We start from the raw sequence: 19,720 nt of genomic DNA, 5'->3' as shown, positions 1-19,720 counted from the left end.
TGTTTTTTGCACATAAATCGAGCAAATCTCATCCGATTTTGCTAGTTTTTGTTTCGTTTGAGAGATAATTGAATGCCGAATAGAATGGTGGCAAAAAAAGTTTTAAATTTGGGCCCTTGGACTAAGGCCGCTACTCGGCCCTAAGTGTTTTTTGCACATAAATCAAGTAAATCTCATCCGATTTTGCTAGTTTTTGTTTCGTTTGAGAGATAATTGAATGCCGAATAGAATGGTGGCAAAAAAAGTTTTAAATTTGGGCCCTTGGACTAAGGCCGCTACTCGGCCCTAAGTGTTTTTTGCACATAAATCGAGCAAATCTCATCCGATTTTGCTAGTTTTTGTTTCGTTTGAGAGATAATTGAATGCCGAATAGAATGGTGGCAAAAAAAGTTTTAAATTTGGGCCCTTGGACTAAGGCCGCTACTCGGCCCTAAGTGTTTTTTGCACATAAATCAAGTAAATCTCATCCGATTTTGCTAGTTTTTGTTTCGTTTGAGAGATAATTGAATGCCGAATAGAATGGTGGCAAAAAAAGTTTTAAATTTGGGCCCTTGGACTAAGGCCGCTACTCGGCCCTAAGTGTTTTTTGCACATAAATCAAGTAAATCTCATCCGATTTTGCTAGTTTTTGTTTCGTTTGAGAGATAATTGAATGCCGAATAGAATGGTGGCAAAAAAAGTTTTAAATTTGGGCCCTTGGACTAAGGCCGCTACTCGGCCCTAAGTGTTTTTTGCACATAAATCGAGTAAATATCATCCGATTTTGCTAATCTTTGTTTTATTTGAGTGGTAATTGAATACCGAAAAGAACGTGGGGAAAAAAGTTTCAAATTTGGTCCCTTGGACTAAGGCCGCTACTCGGCCCTAAGTGTTTTTTGCACATAAATCAAGTAAATCTCATCCGATTTTGCTAGTTTTTGTTTCATTTGAGAGATAATTGAATGCCGAATAGAATGGTGGCAAAAAAAGTTTTAAATTTGGGCCCTTGGACTAAGGCCGCTACTCGGCCCTAAGTGTTTTTTGCAACATTTTTTGCATCTAGTAAATATCATCCGATTTTGCTAATTTTTGTTTTATTTGAGAGGTAATTGAATACCCAATGGAAAGGTGGCAAAAAATTTTGGGTTTCTAAAATAATGTCGTAAATTGTTGGTTTTATTTGAGAGGTACTTCGTACGGGCTTTCGTAATTGCGCTATGCGCAATTTTAAAAATGAACACTTTCAGTAAATTTGACCATGCCCAACTTGACTTGCATTTTGGTAACAGACGCATTAGAGGGTTGTAGACGTATTAGGGTTCCGGGCGTATTACGGCTACGGACGTATTATGGTTACGGACGAAATAGGATTACGGGTCGTACGGGGCTAAGTCGCAGCAAACGCTCCGACTGTTCTGATGCCTTGTTTTTTTTGTTTAGAGACCTAACTAACAACCTTTTACGGCCAATAAAACAAGTGCAGTCTGGACTACCGAATGCAACTACCCGAATGATGAAGCTTGAGTGAACTTTACAACGCTACCAATACGATATAATAGCTCGAAAAATTCCGTGTGGAATTGTCTGACAGGGGAATCGAACCCGCATTGTTTTGGTGGAAGGCTAGTATGTAAGCATTGAACCATCCCGTCCTTGTTCGTTGTATGTAAACGAAAATCGATTAACTTTTAACAGATTTTCAATTTTTTTGAATATTGTACTAGATTAAAGTTTCACAGATATATGTATAGCACTATGTTACCCAACGCACTATAGGTAACACGGGGACAGTCGTACGGGACTATACACGCAGCAATTTCCTACGCTCTCCACTGTTTTTTATATATTATATATTTTGCCTGTAAACCAAACATGTTAAACTAAAAAGGGAAAGAACTGCACATTTCGGTCTGCGGACGATAATAATGTGGAAATCGTGAAAATATGTGCTTCCTCGCACATAGCACATTCCAATTAGTTTTATCTACAGAAAAAAGAGTCAAAGAATGCGTTCGAAGGGTCAGAATTTCCAGTTGAAAATAAATGTGTCGAGTACATTGTGTGTATAAATAGACTAGAGTGACTCGATTCTTTTTTTTTTGTGGAAAGACAATAGGTTGATTTATATACTTCATTACAAACTTTAAAAAAAAAATCGTCAGTTTTTTTCAGGCCCTACAATGGGAAAATTCCTTTAAACTTGTGAAGGAAATGAAATGTGAAATTGGTTAACGCAGACTAACTTATGAATGCTGTTTCCACCGACATTTATCATTAACAGATGAATCACTTACATCGGTCGGGAACTGGGAAAATCTTATGACGAATGCTCTTCATTGGATCAAAGATTTACTTCAGCAACCCCCGTTTCTCTCATAAATGTTTAAAATGTTCAATTTGAAGTATCTATCGAATATGAGATGCATTTGTTTTACTATGTAAACGAAAATGTTCTTTAAAATTCCTTCACAGCTTCAGGGCAATTAAACAAAGGCACGGGTGAGTAAAGCGTTATAAATTTAAAATTTAAAATGGAATGGAATATTGCTCGAGACTTGAAACATGAGTTATGCTTTGAACCTTTTTCGTATTGTAAAATTAAGTGGGAGCAATGAGCGCTTATGAAACATATTGTAAGAGTTAGTTTGAAGAAGGAATTTTTGATTCATCATACAAATTAAGTAAGTGATGATCAATAAACGTACCAAACCAAATCTAGGTCTCGAATAGGCTTCGGTGTTTGATACAGCATCTTTTACTTTGATTTGATTTATGATTCGTTTTGCTACCTAATATGCAATGGGAATAATTGTACGAAATATTTCATCAATCAATTCCAACAAATTTTTGTCAATTCTCTTCAAGTTGCGCGCGTAGATCTGTTCATTCAAAACCTTCATTTGTTATTCAATAAACTTCTGCCGACAGTGATTTTCTCAATGTACATGTACGTACAAATTTAGATTTGCTTCCATTTCATTACGAATTCTTTGCACGAAACTTTCGCTGCGTCTAGTCGCCGAGCAATTCACATAGGTAGAGCATTGCTGTTTGTAAACACATTATAAGATTTAGCCGAAAATCCATTTCTTGACGATTTTTCAATAATTTATGACGGTGAAATTCTCATCAATTTAAAACGAAATTAATCGGCTGGAATGTGGTGAGACTGTAATTGATATTTATATAACAAGAAGCATAAGGGCAGAAGATTGCGTAGAGGGATTCTTTTGAAAAACCGCCTACGACGCATTTTCCAGGGGACTTTTTTATATGTTTATATGTAAAAAATTCTTCGAAGCTTGTGTGGCTGGTGAAAGGTGATCAAACATTTAACTTCAGTTACACGAGACGTACAAGGTCGTCTGGAGTGTCTTTATAAAGGTAATCACATGTACTATTGAGAGTATTGGTTTTCTAAATTCATCCTCAATGAAATATGTGCAGTTAAAGGTTTCAACCGAAGACTTACACTGTTCTTACGAGGGATTCTTCTGAAAAACAGAAGACCGAAATCGGACGCATTTTTTATTGGAATTTTTTTTTTGCCCAGTAAACATGCACTTTTCTTACAAACATTTCTCCAGTTACACGAGCCGTACAGGGTAATTGCAGGTTCTTCCGGGGCAAATAGGGTCTTATTGGGTTTAAAATGGGGTAGGGTAATCTCGCACACCACACAAATTCATGGTGTGCGAGATTCACCTCTAAGTGGTGAATCTCGCACAGTCATGACTTTTCGTTACATGTCGTAAAAGGACGCATACTATGATCGCGTGTGCGAGATTCCCCGACACCTTTAAAATTCATCCACACTGAGATATGCACAGTTGAAATTTTCAACCAAAAAAGACTGAAAACTTACACTTTTCTTACAGAAATTTCTCGAGGTACACGAAACATACAGGGTCGTGTGGGGTGTCATTAGAAAGGTAATTGCATATACTTTCAGGGAAAGTAGAGCTCACGGAAGTTTGGCAGAATCTACGATTCAATATAAGCACTTAAACATTTCAACGTCTCATAATTCGTCGTAGATGCTTCTAAACCCCAATAGATCTTATTTGCACTGAAAGTAGATACCTTTCTAATGACACCCCACACGACCATGTACATTTCGTTTATCTCGAGAAATGTCTGTAAGAAAAGTGTAAGTTTTCAGTCTTTTTTTGGTTGAAAACTTCAACTGTGTATATCTCAGTGTGGATGAATTTTAAACCAAATAAGACCCTATTTGCCCTGGAAGTACATGCAATAACCATTCTAATGACACACAACACGACCCTGTACGGCTCGTGTAACTGGAGAAATATTTGTAAGAAAAGTGCATGTTTTCGGCTTTTGATCACCTCACACTAGCCACACAAGCTTCGAAGAATTTTTTTGAAAGTGGTTTTGGCATCTGGGGTCGAATACCTTACTGGGCACATATAAAAAAGTCCAATAGAAAATGCGTCCGATTTCGGTGTTCTGTTTTTCAGAAGAATCCCTCTTCCAAAAGTTTCTCGAGGTACACAAAACGTACATGGTCGTGTGGGTTATCATTTAAAAGGTAATTTGATGTGCTTTTGGGTCTTATGTCGACGTTTCTCCATACATTTGGTCCTTAATCAAACTTTGAAGTCTCCTGTGTTATGTAAAGTGCGTTCTGTAATTGGATATTTCCCGTCTCAGTGGGTGAAAGAACCGCCGACTGACAATATTGTTAGCCCAGCCACCACAGATGAGACATTTATTTCCAGGTCAGTGAAAGATCGATTTTTTTGGTAATGCATTACGGTTCAAATATAAGTCACTTTTCGTTCGCAACTAATGTACTGGATGCACTTCATCAATCAGGTTAATGAATATTCTAGGTCATCCATACAAATCCGGCAAATTTTAAGTGATAATCCCAATGCTAATAGGGATATTATATGCATAAAATACAATGTTGTCCTCTGCAGCTTATACTGCACACATGGGAACTGGAAAATTAAACTGAAAACTAAAACACACAGCCACACAGACATTTTCTCTCATATTTTCCACTTAAAATTTCACAGTCTGGTCTCCGATGCATTCGGCGAATATAATTCACTCATTGAATTTATAACACTGAAAGTGCATGGCGTATATTCATATTTTATATGTTTACTGCCAGAAGCGGATGCAACGATTCACCATCTTCAATAAAATGTGGTGACTTGATATTTTTCTAGTGGGTGACACCACTTCCCTGAATGTAATTATTTGAGACGAATCCGACTGAATGAATCACATTCAATAATCATCCCACATTTTTCGTAAAAAGCTTTTTGCATTCACTGTGTATTGCATATCTTCGGGATATTAAATTTAACATCAAGGATACATGGTCGACATATATATTTCCGTCCAATAAAATCCATTGCGAAAAGAAAACACAATTTTTTTCTGCTCTCTTTCGGAAAAACAAAATTCAATAAAATAGAAGTCATTCGCTTGGTGAAAATGGTACATATTCTGTATGTCAAATTTTACTTCCATTAATGCACTGCATTGTTGTAAAAAGACGAGAAGAAAAAAAAAGCTGGGCCTTTATACACTGAACAAACATGCTACTTGACTTGTGGCGCCAATTGTCGATTAGGGGAGGTTTACATTACGACACATTGTTATTAATAGCTATCCATTTAGATGGTATAAAATAGACAACGTTTGAGGGGTACTTTGTGTTTAGAATTATAGACACACATATTTAATTATAGAAATTAAATTAAGTGCGTTAAGAGACGGGAGAGAGATGATAAAGCGATCTCGCTTGAATGGAAATTGCCCTGATTCAGATTTGCTTAAATTTATTTTCATAAATAGATTTGATGGCGGGGAGAAAAGAATCTCCATTGTGGAATATTTTCATTTTATTCCTGCGAAACCATTGTGAATCTATAAAATTCAGATCGTAAAATATGAACGAGACTGTAATATCAAAAATTTAATCGAATTCAATCACACTTTTGCCAGTGAATTAGAATCGACTATACGTTTATTACGTGCAATAAATTATTGGGCTTGCGAAGAGTTTCCCTTTAAAATCAATTGAACGAAGACAATTTCCACTATATGCGGATATCGATTGGCAATTCTACAGTCAACAATCAGAAGGAGACGACTTTATTCATACTGATCAAGAACATTTTGTGCATCGACGCATTCTCATGCTTTAGTTAAATGATCTTGATTGGTGGCTGTAGGAAACCTCCTGTAGAAGCCCCACATTTTTTAAAGTACTTCTTTTCTTTGCGTTTGAATCTGTAGTTGAATAAATATCAAACTCTGTAAAATTGATTCTATTTCTCGTCGTAAATTGGATCATCTCACAGGTTATGGGCCCAGATCAGGAATAAGGCATTGGAAACTAGAAGTTGAATATTTGTGGATTGAGCGAATTGAATTCCTTTGGATCTATATGTGGAATGCATTGAAGGACAAAGATGTAATATCAAAGCAGTAAAGTTGATTCGTAAAAAAAGAGCGCTGATTCTGTGACGAAATGTGCTTGAAACGTAGTAGAATTATAATTACACCAAAACCTATTACATTTGGGATTAGTTTCCAATGAACATTTCCATTACGTCGACAATATACTTAAAGTAACTAACACGCAAGCAAATATGTCTTTATAATGCCAGATCATTTTAATGCATAGAACAGAGGTAACGAATTCCTAGAACTCGATAGTCATACTAACGATATTCATGTTCACACGATTCACACCGTGTGATTCATAATTATATGAGAGAATCGTCAATGGGTGATATTGAACGCACTTCTTTTTTTACCCTCGTCAGTTATTCATTTTTAATTTTCAGCGGACTTATGGCGGCTAATGTTGAGTGTGAAAATTAAAAAATTTAACTCAGTTTAAGGATTGATCTTAATTGCACGTAAATTACTCGCACGAAAGGTCTAGGTTGAATGCAGTAGTACTTTAGGATCGACTGGTTTCTTGATATGTATCTTTATCGAAGAAAATGTACAAGTTATTTTGTAGTTGTCATTATGCAGGGGAAGATGGTATTGAGCAGGGCTTATTTTTGGAAATTTTTAAAATTCTGAAAATTCTGATAAATCTGAAATTACAAGAAGAGTCTGAAAAAATTCGGAGGTTTTTTTCTGAACTTTTTCAGAATTTTTTAGAACTAAAATTTCCAAAGTGGAATCTCGAGTGGAATGCAAAACTTGCAATGAACTTCTCTGCTGAATCGTATACGGTCGTGATTTTTTGCAGTGAAATTTTAATTTTTTTTTAGCAAATGATTCAAATAGGTACGGCGAGACGTATGGTTAATTTTTGCCTTTGCTTTAGATATTTTTTTTTGAAACATGGACCAATGAAACACGGCAGAGTAAAATAAACCAGACAGGAGCGCTTGATTTGACCTGAATTATCTAGTGGCCTTACATTTTGCGAATAAAATAAATTCAACTTAATTCAGTGTTCATTTGAATTCATTTTCATTAAGTGTATTAGGTCCCTTACTTGACGTTTCAAAAATGAACCGGTCCTGCCTGGTTTATTTTACTATGCCATGATTTAAAGGATGATAAAATTACAGCTAATCCTAAGATGTTAATTACGTTCACATAAATCAGATTCAATAACAGAAAGGGGCATGATTTACCAAAAAAAAAAGCTGGGACCTATAAATCCAACTCGGCATATTCGCATCGTAGGACATAGTCTAATGATTTGTTTGAAATACCATTTATAGGCAGACATATTATATTCGAACGGTGCATGCACCTTTAATTACACATTTGAATCACGTTCTTTTTTTTAATAAAAAAATACCGTACACACTGTTCGAAACACAATCGTTTCCATAGGCACATAGGTAACACACAACCAGTGTTGTGTACAAGTTTGTTGTAATATCAAATAAGGACGTAAATTTCTAAAATATGTTCCGACTCGAAAACAACAATGTTTTCCAAAATTAGAACACGTAGAATGATGTCCCTTTCCATATATATTCAATGAAATTACCGAAAATCTCTAAGCCTCACTCAATCACAATCAGCATTCTGTTCAGAAACCATGTTTGAATATTTATTATTTATTTCAATAAGCTTTCGGTAATATTATTTTGTATATGTATATGCGTGTTGTGTGAGCTTGTTGGATGCATGATGGTTGTATACACAAGTGTTGCTCTCTCTACATATTGAAATATATTTATGTATATAGACTGATAAAAACTTAATGTACATGTGCGACGTATATCTATATACACACACGTATATCTACGTATGCCTGCCTTATCCCACAAGAACACAAATCAAATACATAGATTAATATTGAAATCTTTGGTATACTTATTTTGCTTACGGGGAGTGTATATTTATTTAAAATCTTAAACATAAAAGGATCTGGAACGTTTATTGAAGTCGGTAAATGATTTTAATTTTAAATGAGTGCAAACAGTCGAAGAATTCATTTATTATTCAAAAAAGCACTGTGAACAAAGGTATTAAGATAATTGATAATTTAATGCTTACTTCTTATGCTTTATCCCTTTTGAAGTACGTAATTTAAAACCAAAATCGTTAGAAATTTATCGCTTTATATTACCAGAATGTTTTATTAATTTATTTATGGGAAATGTCTTATAAACTCAATTGTCAGTGGGTGCAAAGGGAGATGAAATTATTCTTTGGAGGGCGTAGTAACATTTTACAGTCGAACGTTTCTTCTTCTACTTCTTATTTTACACAACGTACCTACACACTAAAACTAAACACGAGAATGGATGAACTATGGATTATGGATAGAGGAAAAGGTCAAAACACACAAGAGAAAAACTTTTATGGAAATTGTTTCTTCTTCCTTTTTTTAGTGAGTGTGTGCGGAGTTGTTATACTGACTGACACACACAAAAAAAAAGATAAACTTAACGTCATTGTCAACACATATCATACCTGGCTTTTGAGTTGACAAATAATAAATGAGAGACGACTGATTTTTATGTTCTAAATTACGGTCATAATTCGTACTGAAAGTATGTATTTTTCATACTTTTTTTTTTTGATTACACAAATGCAAATACACGGCAGAGCCACAGTGAACATAAATTAAGTTTCATCCTTTTTGTGCCGTCTTAATCCAATTCATCCCATGTATATATGCGCTGGTAACGTTAGTGTATATATGCATATAAGGTGTACATGCTACATGGTACACTTACTGTACCGTTGCGAACGTACGTGGAATGAAATTGGATTGAGAAGGATTGAAAAGGGGGATACTTCATTTGTGGCCACTGCGTAATGAATATTATGAATTGTAACTGGTGTGTGAACGGTGAGCATTGTTTAACCGTTCATTGTTAATTGTGAAGATATTCGTTAGGTTATTATTCGTATCAGGGCCTGACATTGAGAAATATGTCATTAAATTTCACTAAAAATTTACTTTGGTGATTCATATGTACTGTCAGAGGCACTGAAGTTTGAGATTGCATTTACCGACCACAAGCACGTAATAGTACATTACGTTCGAGGTTCCAAATTTTTAGACCCGTACGAAGTACTGGGGTCTTATAGGTTTACGCATACGTTTGTAACACGTCGAATTGGACTCCCTGAGTAAGGGGAAACCTATTGTGGTTGTCTAGAGATGCCAAATCCGCGAAAAAAAAAATGTCCGTCTGTCCGTCTGTCTGTCTGCACGATAACTTGAGTAAAACGCATCCGATTTTGAAAATTCTTTTTTTTCCCGTTTGGTAATGTCAAAAGACAGGCGAAGTTCGAAGATGAGTGATTTTGGATCGACCCCTCCCGAGCTGTGGCCCAATAAGTGCTTTACGTTTTTTCGAAGATATCTCCGGACATTTAAACGTTAAACTTGTAAGTGATACGTCAAATAAAAGGTATTTACAATACCGATCGACAAAAAAAAAGTTTATGGAAATCGGATGACCGACTCGTGAGTTAGACCCCTTGGTGTGGAACAGGCACAGGGCGGCAAGCAGTTTTTGCTTGTAGGTCGGCCAAATTTGAACATATTTCGTTCGTTTTAGCTTTATTAGATAGGTATTGACCGTACCAATCAGGGAAAAAAAAAGTTTATGAAATTATGTTCTCCGGAGCGTGAGCTAGGTCTCTTGGAGTGAGCTCTTATCTGGCTACTCGGCCGTACAGTGAACGTGGAGTATTTTATCAATATCTCGAGTAAATTTTGACCGAATTTCATGATTTTTTTTTGTTTGAAAGGTATTAACAAATGTAAAGCGTCAGTGCTATTTCCAGTCTCCTAACAAAATGGCTGCCGGCGGCCATATTGGATTTTATTAAAAGTGATATATCTTGGGAAAAATGATACTTAGAGAGTTTCTGTTAACATGGAAATAATGTTTTAAGTGTGAGGGGTTTCAGGGATTCCATATATGGACATCTATATATACCTATATACAGCTATATATATTTGACATTGTTTGGTGTGACAGACGTGTTTCGCTTTGCTCGTATGATTTTGTTGGATTTCTTGATATTTTCGATCGTTTTTTGAGCTTTTTGCTTGACTTCAGTATAATTGTGCTAGAAAGTTTGCATTAAAAGTGTCGTTTTAGTGAATAATCACAACAAAATACGTTTTTTTGGACTTTTTGGAATCAACAATCAAAGTATAGAATACAAAAAGGTCATTCCCATTGTTCCGATTTTGTTCCTGCTGATATTGTGAAACGGAGAGTAAAGTGGAGAGAGAAAAATTTGTCATTTATCATTCGCTCCGACTGGCAATGGCGTCAAAATGCTATAAGTGCGATTGTTCGATTACTAATTCGGACTTTGTTTCATGCGCCGGAATTTGTCAACAACTATTTCATATCAAATGCGTTGGTGTACACAAATCAATGCTGAATGCTGTCAATACGTGTCCTAATATTCATTGGTTCTGCCATGACTGCAACAGTGGAAACAGAAACATTGCTGCATCGGTAGATCGAATCAATGAGTCAATTGGCTTATTGACAAAATCACTGTCTGGCGATCTGGTTGAATTTGTTCACGGCTTTCAGTCCTTGACTGAAAATGTTATGTCGACAATTGGTGCAGCGGTTGCAACGAATTCCACGAATTTCATCACACCATCAGCGAATGATTGTTCAGACGAAGGGATTGTTCGTTCGTTCAACAGTAGTCCAGTGTCAGAGCTTGAGCATCAGTCATCATGTGTTGGAAATATGGTGAAATCGCATGACGTTCCCCATTGTGATCGTGAATCTTATAAGAGCGTTGTTGTTTCGAATATTGGAAAGGATGTCTCTGCCGATTACTTGACCGAATATTTAGTTGATAAGCTGAACTTCGTCAGAGGGAAGACTCGTGTGTCGCTTCTGTTACCCGCTGGTAAAAGTATAGACGGCTTGAACTTTTTCCAATACAAAATAACTGTTCCCGAAGACAAATATAGCGTAATAATGTGTCCGAATTCTTGGCCGCCTGACGTTTGTGTTCGAGATTTTTTTCATAAGCGAAAGATCGACGTTGTGCCGAAGCGAAAGTTTATAGACCAATAATTCTTGATACCAAAACCTTGAGCTCATCATGTTACATTTTTGAATTTACAGTGAAGAACTTTAAATTGACCTGAGTTGCTTTTGTTTTTGTGCTTTGTGAAATTAGGCTCTCATTATGTATGCTGTAGTATTTTTGTTTTTGCAAAATATGAACTGAAACTGAGAAATTTTGTACTTGATTACTTTTTTGGAAACGATATGTCTTTTGATTTTGTTATTGTTATTGTTCATTTAGTCATTTTGAGGCTGTGCTCTAATTTAAGTGTTCATTGTGTGTTTAAATGATGTAAATAGTTGAGATGTCGTCAGCCAGTTAGCTTTTTGCCGTTGGCTCAGAAATAAATAAATAAAAAATAAAAAATATATTGAGCTATATACAGGCATATAGAGCTATATAATAGCATATTCCTCTGTGAAATGTTTATTTACAGTGAAATATAGGTAAATATAGCGGTATATAGCTGTTTAAATAGGAATTTATGAAATTTGACTTCGTACGGGGCTGTCTATATTGCCTCCGGCAATTTATTTGTGTATGATAACAAGGCAAAGAGTGGATAATGTAAGTAAAAGAAATGAAGAGTTTCACATTAAAGGCTTTTGATACGAATAGGTGTTTCGTACGGGTCGGCGTTAGCTATGTTTATTTTGACGAGTGGGATGTTATGGCAGTACCCGAAGGGGAATTTGCTTCACCCCGTTTTTCAGATGATCCACTCATATAATCGAATCATACAATCCACGCACGTGGTAGTGGCAACACCGTAAAAAGACTGGCGACACATACAATGAGCTTTGGGTAGTACCGCTTAGGTCTAGACCATATTCTTTCTTCAAAATTAGTTGCTTTTATTTTCAAAAGAAACAATGTGAGCGGAGCGAGTCCTACTTACTAGTTGAAGCCTAGAAGAAAATTTTCGCTCTCTGTGGGTAAGACATATGTTGACAAATGAGGACAAAGAAAACGTCTTAATGAAAAAGCGATGTCCTTAGAATTCATGTGTGAAAAAAGGGTAAGATGGAAAAGAGGAGTCATAAGTCCTAGTTCCTTGGATCACGCGAAACGCCTCCATAAATTACTTGAAAAGTAAAATTACTTAGGATTGAATAAGGGATTAATTCTCTAGACGACCTGTGGTGTGGTTATAATAGCTGAGCGGGGATTCAAAAAAAATGTTTCTCCCCGGTATCCAAACCCGATTTCCCGGTTACCAAAAACGAATTGAATTTTTTCCAAAATCTTACAGAATACACATCTGAGAAGAAGCTACTTTCGTAGGTTGTGCGAGGTTTTCTTCTGAATTGTGCGAGTAACTAAAAATGTAATAAAGTCCGAATAGCTGTTTCCAAGAAAATAATGGTTAAGCGGCTCTTAGTTTACCGATTGCATTCCCAAGTTACATAGCTACTGAATAACTTAATAATAAAACGACTGTTAATCAGTGCGTGACTAATATATGGCCCCTAATGTCGAATTGATGTTGAACTACAAATAAGTTATCTCCCGTAGCTGTGAGTTCATTTATAACATTGAATTAGACCAGAAACAATATCGAAAATCCACACAGCCCAGAAAAAGCTGATGACAAAATTTCGATAATTAATTTCTCTTAGTTGTCTCATAACAAAACCCGTATTACACACATTCATATTCCAGCATTTAAACAACGATAAAATTATTTAATCTCTTCCCAAATCTCAATTGTGGCAAATAGCAAGAAATGTAAACTCTTCATAATGTCCGCTTTTTCCCAGCAATACATTTGCTGAAATTGTTTTTGTTATTTTGTCACGACCGAGCCAAGCCACAGAAAGTTTAACGATATAAATAATGTATCAAACGTAATAGCCTTTTTTTACACCTAAAGTAACATTGGTTATAATGATGAAGAACAAGCTGCGTTCGTACGTGCACTCAAACATAACTTTTTTCTTGGCTCCTCCGACGAACGGAAAATGAACATGTGAAGGCAAAACATACACACAAAACCATTTGGATAGTTTCTCTTTCTGCTCTTGAAGTCGTGTTATCTTTTTAATCAAGTTAAAAATTAGGTGTAACATACTTGGTCATGTAACTTGATATATGCAATTAGTTTGTGGCGTTGGCTTACTTGAATATAAAAATGGAAAAGAGAATTCAAAATCACAATAAGTGCATAAGACAGGGATGATTTACTAACTTCACACCATAAATTAAGCATTTCAGCCACTTATTAAGAGGGTGTGCCATTTTTTCGAAAGATTTAAAATATTGACCAGTGTCAGCGGTGGTTCTTTTTATTGCAAACTTATATCCAATGTGTTTGAATGGACCGTTTAGAAACGCCTAGGCTAGCCGTCTGTTATTGATAGCGAGATGAAAATTACGCGATTATACATTGTAAAAAGAATTTTAAAGCCATGATTTAAGGTAATGAAATAATGTTTTTTCGCCGAACTTCAGACGATAATTTTGTTAAAATGAAGTGGGGCTCTTTAGCAAAAAAAGGCTTTTAAGCAATTGAGTAAACAAACAAATTTTCGTCCGAGCGGCGGGAAGAACGATATTTTCTCTACTCAAATGCGTTGAAAAGATGGCGTTTTGTTGACGCTCTCTGGGATGACAGCTGAGGTGAGAACATTTTTATTTTCTCACCTCTTTTTCTCCCATGGGGTGATCAAAAGTTTTTTTTTTCTCGAAGCAACTGTCCTCTGTTTTACTTTTGAAAATGGTAAAAAAAATTGATGTATTTCTTTCGTGGATCAAAGCGCCACGCACGGGTGAAAAATTATGTGTTCACCTCGGGAAGAAATTGGAAATTCCAACTCGAGCGAATAACAACCGTCGATTCGCTCTGGCAGCAAAGTTTCGCTCTTGTTGGAATTTCTTATTTTCTCCACTTGGTAACACTTGGTAAACAAGTAACCATTTTGTTACAGTATTGTAAACTTCTGAAAATTTCGCATAATTCCGAAAAAGTTCCGAATTTTTTTATCGAAATTTTGCAGAATAATTTGGAGTTGATGAGCCCTGTTCAACTCCTAATACTAGGAGAAAATTATAAAATTTCTTTCAGGGTGCAATCACAAATCACTTCGTTTAATAGAAAGGTGTGGTGCTGATGAGAAAGCTCCATGCACCGAAAATTTCGTATGAAAATTGAAATGTCGTAAATTTCATTAGAGTCTCGATTAGAGTCCTTTAATGAGTTAGTCGTATGTTCATGACACGGCGCGTGGCTCTTAAGGATCCTCATTGAGTACAACATCATTTGTGGATGACACCCAGAAGTATTATGCTACACTTTCTTCACTTAAATCTACTTCCCATGTAAAAACCTCATAAAAATTGTTGAATTTAATTTCGAATCTCAGGTTAGGTTAGCACAACCAACTGTTCGAATCAACATTAATAATATCTTCAAAGTAAATTCATTTCTTTTGCTAATGTAACCATCATCCCCTAAAATTGTGTTCGTGTGCTTTCTATCCACACCACACCAATCGCCTTTCCTTTTCAGTCAATTTGATTCAATGGAAAAATATAAAAGGAAATTTACATATTTCCAAACGAAATTTGATCAATCACCCATTTTCTATACTGCCAACAATTAGCTATTAAATTTACTGTACAAATCAACTCGATGGGTTCTCCCAATCAATGTGCACATAATAATTTTTCCTCCTCAACATACGAATTGTGTGTGTGCGTGTGTAGTGTGTGGTGATGTGATGTCTTTCCACATGTCGTCGTTATTTACGTAAATATAATCGAAAATTTTGATTTCAAATCAAAAACGATATTTAATCGGAATATAAAGGGGGTGTCTAATCTTTCTCTCTCCTTTTTTTTTGTTATTATTATGCCTGTACTTCGTTATAATAAAATTTGCCATCGCCTTTTCGTCTTGTACGACATTCGGGGAACTTTTGGTTTCACTGTGGACATTCCACAATTGCTAAAATTCGCATGAGTGAAGAGGTCAACTTTCAAACGATATTTAATCGAAAGTAAAGTTTCGATTCAAAAGGTGAGAAAAATCGATCGAACGTCTGTTAATACCAAGTTTGTTATTCAATTGATTTTATGTCACATTTTGCTCGATGAACGAACATTAGTCAGAGCTCATTAGAGAGCTTTGTCTTATCAGTTGGATTTTCATATTCATTTTTGCTTTAATTAAGTAGAATTTTCATATCTAAATCGTTTGTCGAAATCCAATTTCTCCACATTAATTTGTAATTTTTTTATGTAATTAGTATAAGCTCAGCGAGCTTTCATGCAGTCAGCATACTGAAGTTTACCTAAAGACGAAAAATCTACCAACTTTTTCGGTTAAATCAGTTAATTTGTGGTTCATTTCGGTAATTTTCAGTAATTTCAGTAAATAAAATTACAAACAACAATCACATTAAGTCAATCGCGAGGTCAATAAATGAAATTAAAATCAATTCACTTTCATATTATCAATATCCAGGGCCTATTTTAGTGAATTAAATTCCCGAAAATTCCCTAAATATCGCTAAAATTCCTGAATTTGAATTTCTCTCAAAAACAGAGAAAACACCCAAAAGAGCCATAAAATCAATGGAGGCCATTCGATCTGTAGTTATTGAAGAGAAAATGTGGCAAAAAAATGAGAGAATTTTCAGGAATTTTATATCTCCATAGAACATCGAGTAGAATTGGATTGGATTGAAATTGTTGAAATGTAGAAATTTTGTTGCACCCATTCGTCGGGGGAATGTTAGGCTGGGGCATTGCCGATGCGAAATGCTCCAGTTTCAAACCAAATTTACAAAAAAATGCATCACCGACAATATCATCTATTCCATCAACTTTTCAAAAGCCTTATGCTCAAAACAAACGAGACATTGAAAACGTGTTTTGGTCCTATTTTTCATGACGAAATTTTCGAAACTGTCAAATGAAGTATGTTTCATTTTCATATTGCAACCGGCTTATATAGACTTTTCTCACACACAATTGTATCCTCCGCACAAAAGTCCATGCTTCATACACACAAAAAAGTAACATTCTCCGCACAAAAGTCCATCTGCTTCATACACAAAAAAAACAATTCGTTCCTCCGCACAAAAGTCCATGCTTCATACATACAAAAAAGTAACATTCTCCGCACAAAAGTCCATCTGCTTCATACACAAAATGTTGCAAAAGCCCATCGACCATAATATATACACGGAAGAACACAACGCACAATAATTGCGTGTTCTTCCGTGTATATATTATGGTCGATGGAAATTTCAAGAGAAATGTAACATTTTATGGACGATGGGCTTTTGCAACATTTTGTGTATGAAGCATGGACTTTTGTGCGGAGAATGTTACTTTTTTGTATGTATGAAGCTTGAAGCATGGACTTTTGCGCGGAGGAACGTTTTGTGTATAAAGTCGATGGACTTTTGCGCGGAGGAGCGAATTGTTTTTTTTGCGTATGAAGCATGGACTTTTGAGCGGAGGAACGTTTTATGTATAAAGTCGATGGACTTTTGCGCGGAGGAGCGAATTGTTTTTTTTTTGCGTATGAAGCATGGACTTTTGTGCGGAGGAACGTTTTGTGTATAAAGTCGATGGACTTTTGCGCGGAGGAGCGAATTGTTTTTTTTGCGTATGAAGCATGGACTTTTGTGCGGAGGAACGTTTTGTGTATAAAGTCGATGGACTTTTGTGCGGAGGAGCGAATTGTTTTTTTTTGCGTATGAAGCATGGACTTTTGCGCGGAGGAACGTTTTGTGTATAAAGTCGATGGACTTTTGGGCGGAGGAGCGAATTGTTTTTTTTTGCGTATGAAGCATGGACTTTTGAGCGGAGGAACGTTTTGTGTATAAAGTCGATGGACTTTTGCGCGGAGGAGCGATTAAAGAAATAAAAGGAATTAAGAGCAATTAAAAGGAATTGACAGGAAGTATCTTTAGAAATTGAAAGGGTATCGAAAGGAAATTGAAAGGGAATTGAAAATTCAAAAATACAAATGATCCTGCGTTGTTTTTTTTTCATAGCCGGATTAGTAGATTACATTGGGTGTTGTGGAAATAATTCATTACATGGTCAGTTTGTGATACTAGGCGAACTCACAAATGCGTTTTAAGCAACAAGGTATGGCAACTGTTATTAGTGTAGAGCCGAAGGCGAGGTCAGCAACTACACGAGTATGCTATTTTAATGCCTGTCCCATGAAAATAGAAAATGGTTGTTACAAGTACACGAGGACTTTGCATGTGCAAAAAATAAGTATTTTACATAAAAACGGAACAAAACAAAATAAATCTGTTGTTGCATTAAAACGTTTACAAACAAATCTAGTACACTTACAAAATCGGCTCACACTTCAAAAATATTGATATTGATTGTGACGACGTCACTACTGTAACATCAGTCACTTCTTATTCGCCCGGTTGGCCTGTAGAGGCGCCACATTTTTTTTAATAGTACTTCAATCTCACTGGACTATTTTTTTGTGTAACAACTTCACATTGATTCATTCCCATGGAATGTCACAGCAGTGAAGTTTGTTCATGAAAAAGTAATTCAGTGACAGCAGTTTTTTTATGAAGAAAAGTACTAAATTGAATTAGATTTTACCCTTAATTTCTAAGTTCCCCTTAATTTCTAAATTCCATTCTCCTATTGTATTTTGTCAAAATAAGTTTATCAAAGCCAAAAAAGCAGTAGGGTTGCGCTCAAATGTAATAGATTTTTGTCTAATTGGTACATAGAATAAATTTCTAGTACAATTTCGTCGTAAAATTACTGATGTCGGCGCTCTTTTGTGAACGAACTTCACTACTGAAACATTTTATGGATATCTATCAAAGTGAAGACATTTCACCGGAAAGTAGAGAACAAAATGAGTACTGGAAAAGAAATTGGCACCTCTACAGGCCAACAAAGGTTTCCCATTCCATAGGATAGTGATGTTTAGAAACTAAAAAGAAATGTAATAGAGTTTTCCCATATTTTAGTACATTCTGTCATAAAATTACTGCTGTCACTGCGCTTATTTTCATGTGAACCAACTTCATATGGCGACATTTGTTCTGTAATGACAAATCTGAAGTTGATTCACATGAAAGTAAGCTCTGCAGTGAATCGTAAGGGCCATCGCGTAGTCGGTTTGTTTGTTTTTTTAATATAATTTAAACTTGTGAATTTTACGACATATTCAGTTATACCTTTATATGGATTTCATGAATTAGGTACAAAAACGAAATGTTTGTATACAACGAGAGAACGGCAGGCGAAAAAAAAATCATATATGAATGCGTCTATCATAAATAAGTAATATTTTTTGTTTTAAATTTTGTTTTTTTTCTGTTTTTTAGGGGAAAATGTGTGAAAATGTGACTATTATAATACCTAGGGCTTGAAACGGGATATGTGTGTTTTGTGTTGTGTGCATATATGGTGTACTACCAAACGAGAGTGAGACTAAAGTATAAAAAAAATGTAATTTATTCTTTTGTGTATTTTTTTTATAAATCTACTCTTTGCCTAGATTAGATATTTATGTTTTGGTACTAAGTATAAAAAATATTTTTCTTAAAAACGAAAAGAAAAGAAATTGGGCAAAGATGTGTGCTTTTTTATATATTTGAATTTTTCTTCAATATCCATATAGACAAGATAATAGGAACATAAAAAGAATGTTATAAAAGGTATGTGGATGTATATATCGGCTTCAAGATTCAAGATGTTCGAAGGTTGTGTGAGCTTTTTTTTCACTTTAGATAGATTGTATGTGTGTAGTTCGCATAAAAGCAAAGGCAGCATTTAGCCATGTAGTAGAAGCAACACGGACCAGAAGGAAAAAAAATAAAATAAAAATATAAAAATTGTACGAAAATTCTCTGCATCGCAAGAGGTAGAAGAACGAGATGGAAAAAAAATCATATTTGAATATTTGATCATTTTATCATTTCCACATAGTTTTCTGAGGGTTTTCCTCTCTGTCTTTAAACCCCGAAAAACTTATAGTCTTTCCAACAATATATTACCGCTAATTTAATGAAGGTGAATAGATAGGTATACGCATACAAAATAAGCACCAGAGCAGAGCACAAGGGAAAGAACATATTTTCTCCCCTTTTTTTCGGCTAAATCCATTTATAACATTGACTCCTGCCACCATCCAATTTTGGAACGCATGCGTCATTCCGTAGGATATACAACACAAGATATTTTAACATACAAAGGT

At 35.4% G+C, this 19,720-nt stretch overlaps 1 long non-coding RNA gene across 1 annotated transcript; it reads left to right on the top strand.

Moving 5' to 3' along the window:
• Positions 1–4,490: 4,490 nt before the first annotated feature.
• Positions 4,491–16,537, top strand: LOC119069618. Its single transcript, XR_005086363.1, has 3 exons — positions 4,491–4,500; positions 12,802–12,804; positions 16,475–16,537. It is a non-coding gene; the product is annotated as an uncharacterized LOC119069618 (long non-coding RNA).
• The last annotated feature ends 3,183 nt before the right edge of the window (positions 16,538–19,720 follow it).

Source organism: Bradysia coprophila (genome assembly GCF_014529535.1).
Source record: "Bradysia coprophila strain Holo2 chromosome X unlocalized genomic scaffold, BU_Bcop_v1 contig_38, whole genome shotgun sequence".
Taxonomy (NCBI): domain Eukaryota; kingdom Metazoa; phylum Arthropoda; class Insecta; order Diptera; family Sciaridae; genus Bradysia; species Bradysia coprophila.
The sequence above is the reverse complement of the archived record's forward strand: the minus strand, read 5'-3'. Positions and strand labels throughout refer to the sequence as shown.